We start from the raw sequence: 12704 nt of genomic DNA on the forward strand, positions 1-12704 counted from the left end.
TTGTTGGATATAAGATTCTTGGTTGGTATCCATTTTCTTTCAGAGCTTGTTATATGTTGTTTCATGATCTCCTGGCTCTGAGGGTCTAGGTTGAAAAATCTGCTGAGATTCAAATTGGTATGTGGTCTGATTCCTCTCTCTTGTGGCTTTTAAGATTCTATCCTTATTCTGAATGCTAAGCATTTTCATTATAATGTGCCTTGTTGTAGATCTGTTGTAATTTTGCACATTTGGTGTCTTGTATTTAGTTTTCCAATTCATTCTTCATGCTTGGGAAATTTTCTGAGAAGAGATTGTGCATTCTTTTGGTTTGAAACTCAGTGCCTTCTTCTATCCCAATAACTATTAGATTTGGTTTTTTGATGCTGTCCCATAATTCTTGGATGTTCTGCTCATGATTTCTTACCATCTTCACTGTGTAATCAACTTTATTTTCCAGGCTCTATACTTTGTCTTCATTATCTGATGTTTTTTCTTCCAAGTGGTCTAGTCTATTGGTCATGCTTTCTATTGAGTTTTTATTTGATTTATTGAATCCTTCATTTCAAGGATTTCTGACTGGTTTTTTTCGGAGTCTCTATCTCTCTTTTAAAGTAATCTTTTGCTACTTGTATTTGCTCTCTTATCTCATTATTGGAGTGATTAATTTTTGCCTGTATTTGCTCATTTTGATCATTCTTTAATTCACAGATCATTTTAATTATGAACCTTCTGAACTCCTTCTCTGACATTTCATCAATTTCGCTGTCTATGGGTTCTGTTATTATAGAATCTTGGTTTCTTTGGGGCACTTTCCTCCCTTTTTTTCATGTTGTCTATGTGTCTTCCTTTCTTGCAGTGTGGATCTGAGGTATTACAGTTTCTACCCTACATTCTTGTAGTACCGGTACAGATTCTCTCTACCTCACCTTCATATTGGGCTTCCGGACCCTGCTGCTATCCCTCAATGAATGCTACTGCATCCTGGGTCTGGGTCCTGTGTAAGTTGGAGTGGGTGGATCTGGGCTGCTGGGATTGACCTCCCATGGTAGTCTACTGGTCGGAAGGGATGGTGCTGCACCAGAGGCTAGGCTCTGTCTGGTGTCTGCCCCAGCAGGGGAGGGGTGAACCAGGCCTACTGAGAGCCTGGTTCCCCCGTGGGCTGGTGTGGGGGTCTGGGCTAGAACTCAGCTCCCAGTAGTCCACTGGTGGGAAGAGTTGGTCCTGCACCAGAGACTAGGCTCTGGAGAGGGTCTGCCCCGCCAGGGGAGGGGTGGATTGGGCTTGCTGTGTACCTGGGCCTGGCAGAGGCTGGTGTGGGTGGATCTGGGCCTCTAGGCTTGACCCCCCCCCCCCCAGTAGTCTGCTGGACGGAAGGGGTGGTGTTGCACAAAGACTAGGCTCTGGCGGTGTCTGCCTTGCCAGAGGAAGGGTGAACCAGGCCTGCTGAGACCCTGGATCCCACGTGGGCTACTGTGGGTGGTCTGGGCTGAATCTCGGCTTCTGGGGTAGTCCACTGGTCAAAAGGGGAAGCCCGTGCCAGAGGCTAGGCTCTGGCGAATGTCTACTAAACTGAAAATGGTGGACCAGGCCTGCTGTGTGCCTATGCCCCACAGAGGCCAGTATGGGTGAATCTCCAAAGGGAAGTCTTGAGCCAATAACTAGGTACTACTTCTGAAATGGACCACCACGCTGGGGACCATTCATCCATGATAGAAACCTCTGGAAGGTAAATCATATCCAAACCATGCCATTCTGCCCCTGCCCCCCCAAGTTTCATGTCTTTCTTTCAATGCAAAATGCAGTCATTCCATGCCTATAGTCTTCAAAGGCTGAATCCTTGCCAACATGACTCCAAAGTGCAAAGTTCCAAGTCCCATCTGAAACTCAAGGCAAATGACTTCCAAAGTTACACGGTTTCAGGATACAGCCTTGAAACAGGTACAGGGCAGATAGTCCTGTGGCAAAAAGGAGGAATAGCAAGTAGAAAGGGCTCCCAGACCCCCAGCAAGTCTGAAAACAACCAAAGAAGACACTAGATCTCCAGACTCCAAGTCCAGCCTTCTAGACACAGGGCAGGATACTGGTCCCCAGGGTCTTAGGCAGACCTGCCCCGGGGGTGATGCTGGTTGCAACCCACATAGCTGCTCTCTTGGGCTGCATGCCATGGCCTGTGGCTTTCCTAAGCTGGCTTTGCACACTGCTACTGGCTCTAAACTTCTGGGGTCTCAAGAGCAATGGTCCCACTCTCATGGCCTCACTAGGCATTCTGGTGAAGAATCTTTGCAGTGACTCCACTCCAACATCTGGGCCTCCAGAACTTTCCTTTGAAACCTCAGGGGAAGCTGTTGTGACAGCAGAGCCTTGGATTCTCTACACCTGCAAAATAGCTCCACTTGGGCATCACCAAGGTCTGTTGCTTGCCCCCTTTGGAGCAGCATCAGGAGTCATGCCTGGGCTTTCGTGAACCATGGTTGGACAGACCCAGAGCACTTTGCTAGAAAACAAGGAGCAGAATCCTGAAACAATGCTGGGGCCCCTTCCATGGTCTTCTGGGCTCTTGAAGCAAGGGCACCCTGGAAGATTATGTGTAGGCCTCAGGTCTTCTCTCCCGTGGTTTTGAAGCAGAGAGCCTGGCTCATTCCCACCCATAGTAATCTCTTTCCCATCTCCTTTTATTCTCACCCAAACTCCCATTTTGCTCTTTAGGTGGGCAGATTGTGACATTTCCAGTATTTTATGGTATGCTTTCATTTGCCAAGTATCATTGTAAATCTCACTGAAAATTACCAAAAATAACCACACAACTCTTCTATATTTTGCTTAGAAATGTTGTTCTCTGAATCCTCTAGGTTGTCAATCTTATATTTGACCTTCCATGATGTCTTTAGGCATGAATACAGTGCAGACAAGTGTTTGCAGTGATCAAAAGGAGCCTTTCTTCTAATTTCCACAGATGGCTCCCACTTCCTTCTGAAGCCTCCTTAGGATGGCATTTACTAAGCACATTGCTATCAGCATTCTGAATATGACCACTTAACCAGTCCCTAGGAGGCTCTAGCTCCTTCCTAGTCTCTTTGTCATCTCAACCCTCACCAGGATTATTGACAATGCTCTATTTACAACAGTACAAGACTTTTCTTTCTTTTTCATTCTTAAATTTCTTTTGTTGTTGTTATACAGGGGATTTAAACCCAGGGCACTGAAACACTGAGCCACACACCCAATCCTTTTTATTTTTTTTATTTTTTTAATATTTATTTATTTTTTATTCTAATTTGTTATGAATGAGAGCAGAATGCATTACAATTCATATGACACACATAGAGCACAATTTTTCATATCTCTGGTGGTTCACAAAGTAGAGTCACACATTGCTTTCCTATATCAGGAAATTTTACCCATTCTCAATGCCCCTGCCCACCTGGCCACCTGGCCTGCCCAAATGGTTACGGGTAACTCTGAGCTTAACAGGGTTCGGAGTGACCCTCACCCAACACTGCTGGAAAGGCATGTGCACAGGAACTCCAATGGTGAGGGCCTGCCTCACTGGCCACTGACCACCTGTATCTGCAGCTGGACATCCAGCCTGCTATGGACCTGGCCCTGAAGGCCTACAGATTGCAGTTTTGGACCAAGACCTTTTCTCAGAAGATCCAGGAGCTAAGGGGCTTAGGACTTTCATACAGAGCTCTAGCTCCCTGTTCAGGGAGGAAGGGATGGGCTACGTGCAGGTGGGGTCAGCCTGTGTTGTCCTTTGTTTCTCACCCAGGACCCAGGGTTGGCTCTCTCATTCACAGAGCCATTCATCTACTCTTCATTTGTCCATTCAGCCAACACTGATGAAGAACTCAGCTCATGATGTTCATTACCCAGGCTGCCATGGGTCCTCTCTCATTAGACACAGTCAGTCAATCCCCCAGGAAGCTATGTATGCTAAGCCCAGTAGATGCCCACCGTCCTCCACTGGGCCAGAATATACTCCCCCACTGGGCCTTAATATATTCCTTCCTTCCTCCCTTACCCTTTCCAATACTGTCTCTCTCCTTTCCTCCAACCACCTAGACACTCTTCAAAGGAGGGCTATGCTTTGACAATGTTGCCCACACCTGAATATCAAAATCCCACATCTACTTCTAAGCAAGTCCCATGTATTCTCATCTCTGACATTGGCCACTAGACAGACTAGACTAGAAAAAATATTTACCTAAAGCCCTAGTAGCTTGATACATTCAGACTGCTGTAACAAATATCACCACAAAGTGGGTACATTATAAACAACAGAAAATTATCCAGAGTTTGCAAGATTATTTCCAAGTCAAGATGCCCAGCCTGGCATGGTGGCACACACCAGTAATCCCAGTAAGTCAGGAGCTTGAGGAAGGAGGATCTCAAGTACAAGGCCAGCCTCAGCAACTTAGCAAGAAACCTCTCTGAAAGGACACTCACAAAGTCCCAGGATCACACTAAACACCGGAATCCCACATGAGAGATTTATCGTCAGTAGCATGGAGCAAACTGATAAGACTGTTCTTCCTGGGACAGCAGCAACAAGCGTGATTAGGGGTTGCATCATGGGCTGGAGTGGGGTTAACCTTTTAGCAGGCACATTCAGAATCAAAGCCTGGGAGTCCCTGAATAAAATGGCTCCTAAATCAAAACTTAGGAGTCCCTAGATAAAAATGGCTCCTGACCTAAAATGGCAGATCTGATGTCAATATCTCATGCCAATAATCCTCCATATTTGTTTTCATAAATAAGGGGGTGGGGGGTTGCAATGGTCATTCTCCTGTAGCTTCTTCCTCCTGGTTAGGGACACAGAATCTCATTCCTGTGAAGGGAGTCAGGGAAGTTTAGGTGCCAGGCAGAGTCTCTGGAGTTGGAGCAATCAACCATGAGTCATAGGTCTCCCTCTTGGGAGTCAAGGGCTGGTAGTCTGAAGGAGAAGTAGCTGATTGACTAACTAGTTGATGAATTTGTGTATCTGATCTTGCAGGAATTTCTGTAGTCAATTTAACAGGCATGGTCCTAGTAGGAGAAACAAAAATAAATACTAGGGGTCCCGCAAGGGGGAGAAGCTAAGGCCACACTCGACTGCACATTCCCCAAGGGTACTGTGGGCCTACTTGCTCTTTCCTCTTTTCTAGCTGCTCTGTAGTTGATAGATCTGTTCTTCCTACCCCTGACTGGTGGACATAAAACAACACTCCTCCTGTAGGTATAGGCAGAGGTCTCCTTTTTCTGTTATTAATAGGAACAATCCACGGCAGTTTTGTAGGACCATAGAAGCTAAGGAGTCCAGTTGTTTCTGCAGGGTTGGTATAGACTCGCTACCTGCTGGTTATCCCCTATCAGCTGATTAGAGAGCTGATGTACGTGGGTAATGGATGTGGTTATTCCTGCTGTTCCTGTGGCTGGGCCTGCCGTAACCCCAGGCTGGCTTGTAGGGAAACAAATTTGTGGAATAGCCCGCTTGTGTCAAGGGCTCATATGAGTAGGGACTTACCAAGGAAATCTTTAGGTCTAAAAGACCTGTATTAAATGAGAGAAGCCAATAATCTCTCGCCAGGTTTGTGAGGGCTGAGAAGTTCTTCCCATAACGAGGGTGGAGAGGACAAGGCCTTTATTTGGGAATATAAATCTTTAACATAGCCAGAGTTATCAGGAATGTAAACACAACATTCAACTTTTTAAATTTTTTTTAACTTGTAGTTGGACACAATACCTTTATTTTATCCATGTATTTATTTTACATGGTGCTGAGGATCTAACCCAGCTCCTCGCAGGTGCTAGGCGAGTGCTCTACCACTGAGTCCCAGCCCCGGCCCAATGTTTAACTATTAATGTCACAGATGTCCATCCTCTCAAGATGTAGTTAAGCTACTTAATGTCATTTGCTTCTGTAAATATCTATTTTTGTTTCTTAGGCTGGATAATCATACTAGCAAACATCAAGCCTACATGTTTAGGTTAGGAATATCTGTAGGCCTTAAAACTAAAAACTTCTGGCTTTGGAAGTTTCTCTTGATCCTTATCAGGCATTCTTGCCTAAGAATCTCTCTTTTGTAGCCTCCAGTCTTACATATTCTTGGAGGCTAACACAAGTGTATATCTTAAGTTACATTTCACTATTATTTTCTTTCTTTTTTAATGCCCAGGAGTGGCTATATTTTAGTTTACCTGTTTTTGTTAGGTGTTTAAGATCAAGCTGGTCAAAATTGACTTTGTTTCTATCTATTGTTGATATTGAGTCAGCTGAGTTCTCAGAGGGGTCACTCCTGGGGAAACTTGAGAGCAGGTCTCAGGTCTGCTAGTGCCCTTTGTGCTAGGATGGGTCCAGGTCTTGTTGACCATGTGGCTTGCCTTAGAAACATCAGGGATGACTGCCTTCTCCAATGACCCTCCTCTTCATAGAGAGTGCACTGATTGGCTTTTCATTCTCCAGTGGTCTCATTAATCTCCCTCATCAGGAGGTTAAGTGGCCCAGAGATGCAGAGCTCTTTAGAGAAGTTCCTGTTCCCTGGATTCAGACTGACTCAGAGGGCAAGAGCCGAATATTGGTTTTCTTGGCCCTTTTAATTTAACTTTAATTTTTAAGCTTTGATCTTAATCATCCAGCAACTCAGTCTCACCAGTCTTAAATTAAGAGTACTGGGCTTTAACTTTAGTGTCTATAACTTTACAGTCATTTACCCCTTTTATTTAACTGGGGATAGTATTATCCTATCTGTCCTATAGGTGATGACTTATTATCTTAAATTAACCCAGGTTGTGTGTTCTTGAAGCAATACCTCTGCAAAACATTAACAGGCAACATTTAGACAGTTTATAGGGAAAATACAAAATAAAATCAACAAGATTAATTTTAAAATTAATTTAGTTTGTGTAATAACTATCTTGAATTTTGGCTGAGTTGTATATTATATCCCCTATTTGAGATCCTAGTAATCTTAACAACAAAAATCAAACTTATAAAAAAAAAAGATGGACACAATATCTTTATTTATTTTTTATGTGGTGCTGAGGATCAAACCCAGGGCCTCACATGTGTGAAGCAAGCTCACTACTGCTGAGCTATAACCCCAGCCCCCCAAAATCAATCTTTTGAACATAACTTTAAATGAGCTGAAGTTTGGCCTACATTGAAATAATTCTGATATAGAGTCAGGTGGAAGGCAGAGCCTTATCTCAGGTAAGGCAGGACTCCTCATAAATCTTAGGTGCAGTGTTCTAGCTCTGAAACTGATCTTTGCCTCTTTCTTAAATATCATTTGAAAAAGTTTATATATGAATGCTAACACAATATGATATTACATTTTAAACACAAAGAAAGGCTAAGACATTTTAAACTTTTGTGGAAAAGTAGCAAAAAATGCTTTTGTGTTAATATTTACAATATTAACCTTTAAATAGATTAGGCTCTCATTAACTTAAAAATACATTTAAATTGTATCCCAGTGTAAAAAGTAACATAAAACTGTATATATCTTATTGATAACAGGTCCAGTTATAAAACAGTATGATATAAATAAATCCCAATAAAATTGTTATCCTTATGATTCTAAAATTGCCATACAACTTTTGTTTGGAGAACACCAGCTTTTCTTTTAAACCTTCTACCTTAAAGACATATGTGGCTGGAAGATATGAACACATTTAATAGACAAAGATAGAAGAATAGCACCACAATCACATTGATGTTTTTATATTAATGAAACAGTTGTTGTTTAACAGCTGTATAAACCTAAATTCCTTCAAGATTATTTGTTCTAAAAAGTAAAACGTTATAAGCACAGTGTTATGGGTAAATTAATATTTTAAGAACTCCTTGTCATTTTAACATGTAGATTAAACTTTGGTTTATTTCAGTACATTAATATTTGGCCTTAGGAAAAAACCTTCAATAGCTTTGACTGATAAATATATATATATCTCCAACTTACACAGACCTCTTTATCACTTATTTAAACCTTCTTATTTACTTCATCACATAAAGACTTTCTTACCCAGAAACATTTTCTTTTCCTTCTATTAAATATGGTTCCATACCTAGAACCTTCCAATTTCTCTTTCCCATCTGTTAACCCCTTTTTTATTCACTTTTGGAAACAATCCTTCTAAATTTCTGAATTTAGACAAATTATTCCATTTTAATGAAAAGAAATACTTTGTGTTATTTAAAATACTCTAATTGAAACAATTAAAACTTTTGGACCTCTTTGAATAGAGAATAACATTTGTTTACCATTTCATGAAAATACAACGTTCAAGTATATAGAATTTTACCTGTTGGGACCTTAAATTTTTAGTAACCTTGTTTTCAGTGGTGATGAAGCAATTTTAAACTTTTTTAATTCATCAATTTAAGAAAACAACAATAATGTTAACTAATGGAGTTTAAGGAGTTAAGAGTACTTTATGTTATATTTAACAGTTAACATTTTAACCTTATAAATTAATCAGATGTCTAATAAACACATTTGTGAATAATCCCATGTCAAATCTAATTTACTTATTTTTACCAAGATATCAGACAAGCATATTGAACAGTACTAGCCATTTCTCCATTGTTGAAAACTTGAAGAAAAGTCCTACAAACAATGGATATTAGAAATTTTATACACATCAATATTTTATTAGTTCTTTGACCACCTGGAGAGAGGTATGAGGTAAATAATTCTAAAGACATCTTTACTTTCACCTGTTTACCCAATTTAGATTGACCTTCTTAAATCATGTGAATTAAAGGTTCCATTTCTATTAATTTATGAGCACTCATTATATATCTGCCAATTTGGATATCATGTACATGATATACGGACGTACACACATATAGACATACAACACCTAACACAAATGTGCACACATAACACAATAGCAAAGGCCTTGTAGCTTTTTGTAGGCAAATCTTCATTGCAATGTTACAGATGTTTGAAAAGTTCAATAAAAATAGGACTAAGCAGAAAATCATTAACCTGGGTGTTTAGGATCAAAATCATGAGCTCCAAAAATATGGAATTGAAGAAAAAAAAAAGAGTCCTAGAAAAAAAAATGACCAGTTGGTAATTAGTTAAGTACCATACAATTTACTTTTTGGTTTAGTATAGTATGAGTTCAGGTAAAAGACACTTTTACTTTTTCTGTTTTTATTTTTTTTTCCTAGGGCCTTAGATCAGTCTCTTACTGAGCCTGCAGGATTCTTCCATTTACATTTCAGTGTAAGCCCTGACTTAGGTCTGGAAGGAGCTGGGTAAAACTGCTGTTCCATAACCCTGCTCCTAAACTACCTGCCTTCCTCAGGTAGGAGACAGTTGAATAGGATCATGGACAGTTGTATCCTATGATTGGGTTAGGCATTGGAATTCCTTAATGTACACTGAAGGAAGGACCCTAGCCTCCTTTCGATTGGGAAGAGGTCACTAAGAGATAAAGGGACATGTACCTGGATAACTCCTTCAGACTCTGCTACTTCAAGAAGGGAAGCAAAAGTGTGGGCTGGGTAGAGGGGGGTGAGCAAGAACAAGTAGCAGGTGGACAGAAAGTAGATGAGGGAGGTCCCAGAGGAGTCAGAGCAGAAGGTGGAGAATGGTAGGGAGAAGGTCCCTCAGTAGGTCAAAATCTGGGGTTTCAGGAGGGTCCTGAGGTCGACAAGAGAGGGTTTAAGAGGCAGCAGAACTTGGGCCAGACAGAGAACAGCAAGAACAGAGGGACAATTTGGAAGGAAGGAAACTTAAAGCCTGAGCACAGGGGGATCTCTTTCCATTTCCCAGAGCCCTCACAAAATTTTAAAAAATCCCTCAAAACTGTTTGGATCTAGAGTGCCATTATGTGGCCATTGGAATCATTGTCAAAGGCATAGAGGGGCCAAATTTGGTTCCAGAGACAAATTAGTTTCTGTTCCTTTAAGTCCAATGTAAGGTGGAGTGAGTCTACATTTGCTAAAAGACAACCCAAGGGGTGTCCAGGGGATGGCAGAGGTGGCTGCATCTATAGCAAGAGAGAGTTAATAGAGAGGAACAGAGGCATCCCTCTGTGTCTTCCCATTCTTAATGAGGAAGAGCTAGCCTCAGGGCAGCTGCTGGTGCTAAGGCCCATAGGGGTTCTTGTTGCCTGGCACCAGGGCTTTGAGCCCAAAGAGTAACCAAGAACCAGAGAGAGATCTTTTGCTAGGAGTGAGCCCTTCTGAGCCTATGGGCCCAGTTGATGGTAGGGACCAACCATAGCTCTGAAAGTCATGGTTGGGAGTGCCTCTGACCAAATGGGAACCCTGGGAGCGTGGGACATTACAAGGTCACTTCTCCAGACCCCCAAGTCATTTGAATTGACCAAAGGCAGAGGAATTTACCCAAATCAGCCAGTAGTGGATAAGAAAAAAGTCAAGCACTCAGTGAAATGGAACGTGAGTTCGAGGTGGGAGTGGCCTAGGACCTAGGATGGGATCCCAAGGCAGCTCAGGTCCCCAAAGGGAGAGCAAGGTCAATGGGAGAGCCAATCCAAGTCAAGGCACCACTGAGAGGACACTCATGAATTCTACACAGTCCAAGGACCACCTCACACACCAGAATCCCACACCAAAGATTTATTGTCAGTAGCATGGAATAAACTGATAAGGCTGTCCTTCCTGGGACAGCAGCAACAAGCGTGATTAGGGGTTGCATCATGGGCTGGGGTGGGGTTAACCCTTTAGCAGGCACATTCAGAATCAAAGCCTGGGAGTCGCTAGATAAAATGGTTCCTAAATCAAAACTTAGGAGTCCCTAGATAAAAATGGCTCCCGATCTAAAATGGCAGATCTGATACCAATATTGATCTCATGCCCATACAGTCTCAAAATTAAAAATGAACAGAACTAGAGATATAGTTCAATAATAAAGTTTCCCTGGGTTCAATCCTCAGTACTAGGGAAAAACAAAAGAAGAAGAAAGAAAGAAAGAAAGTTGCCACCAGATTGGGAGACTGTGGAGAGCTTGCTTTGAGCTTTTTCACTCATGGACGGCACCTTCTCACTGAGTCATTACATGGTATAAGGGGCAAACAATGCCTCCCATGACCTTATTGAAGCAAGAATTAAGGATAGGCAGTCAATATAGATAAGTGATAGGGTCGATGGAGAAAATGGAGGCCAGTTGGAGTCCAGGAAGTTGGAGACCACTCCTGGGAGACTGGAATGGTAATGCCTCCTGAGCACTTGGACTACCAGGATTCCCTGCCTATACTGCCCCTCCTAGAATGTGGTTCATGAAGCACCCCCTGAACAGACAGGGAGCTGCTAATTAAGGTCCCCTGGCTGCAGCTCCCATCATTCCCCATCTCTCCATCTTGGCCCTTCCAGCCCACCTGCTTCTCACCTTTAGGCCATTCCACCAGCATCTCCTGGGCCTCATCAGGAAGAAAGAGATAAGGGGGAACAGAGCAGGAAAACAAAGAAAGTCTGAAATCTCTAAAAGGTGCAGGTTGCTATCACTTCTTGGGATACCAGGATACCACCATCTATGGCCCCCTTCTTTCTCCCAGGAGAAGTCTGTATTACTACTTTTTTAATAAAACCTCCTTTATAGGCTTGCCTTGGCACTTCTCTAGTGTTCAGACTTAAACATTGGAGGAAGAAGATCTCCTCAAGTTAACCCAGTGGTATCCTATTCATCCCCTAAGGACCCTAACTCTTTTTCTTTGGTACCTGAGATTGAACTCAGGGGCACTCAACTACTGAGCCACATCCCAAGTCCTATTTTGTTGTTTTTTGTTTTGTTTTGTTTTTGTTTTTGTTTTCGTTTTGTTTTTTTACTTAGAGACAGAGTTGCTTAACACATCAACATTGCTGAGGCTGGCTTTGAATTCCCCATCTTCCATCCCCCTCTCTGAGCATCCAGAGCCACTGGGATTATAGGCATGCACCACAACGCCCAGCTAGGACCCTAACTATTAATACCATCATATTGGAGACTAGGTTTCAATGTGTGAATTGGGTGGACACAAGTTTTCAGATCCTAGCACCTACTGAGAAATGATGTGACTCCATTTTTGAAAATAAATAAATAACAGCAGCTTCTACCTCAAGGCCTGTCTTAAGGAAGGGGGCATGACCCTTGTCCTTGGAGAAACCCACAGAGCACTCCTAAGCACATACCCATCCTGCTGAGTTGTTTGTCTGTAAATAACAGGAGAGATCTGTGGCACCAGGTGTCCCTGACTCAGTTAGGCTAGGTGAGGACCAAGAGCAACCCCCTAGCAACCACCAATCAGCATGAGACAGGGAAAATAACTGGGATGCCAGATGACCCCCAGTAGTTTATGGTGGTTGATAACATGTTGGGAAACCAAGTAGTTTAGCACATACACCCCTTGTGGCTTAAACCAATCAGTTCAAAGGAACCCCCCTCTTGTACTAACCAATCACCCCTGCCCAACTTGTTCCCACCAGTGAATGTGCTAATCAATGTTAAGAGTTGTTGTTTGATTTTCCCACAGTATGGAATGATTTGTTGTGTGATGTTGTGACGCATAGAGTATCCCAAAAAAACCCATAAAATTTCACTGAACAAAAGACCAGGACTCACTCCCTGGGACAGCTGCGTCGGAAACAGTTGTGAGTCCAGGATTGAGCTTGCAATAAAGACTCTTGTGTGATTGCATCGGATTTGGCTCTTGGAGGTCTGTTGGGGTCCCACGAATCTGGCATTACACTACAACCCAAGATCTCAGCAACCAAGATTGCAAACTACTGG

Source organism: Marmota monax, unplaced genomic scaffold (assembly GCF_021218885.2).
Source record: "Marmota monax isolate L192 unplaced genomic scaffold, Marmota_monax_Labrador192_F-V1.1 WCK01_AAM20220418_F8-fsc00024, whole genome shotgun sequence".
Lineage (NCBI taxonomy): Eukaryota > Metazoa > Chordata > Mammalia > Rodentia > Sciuridae > Marmota > Marmota monax.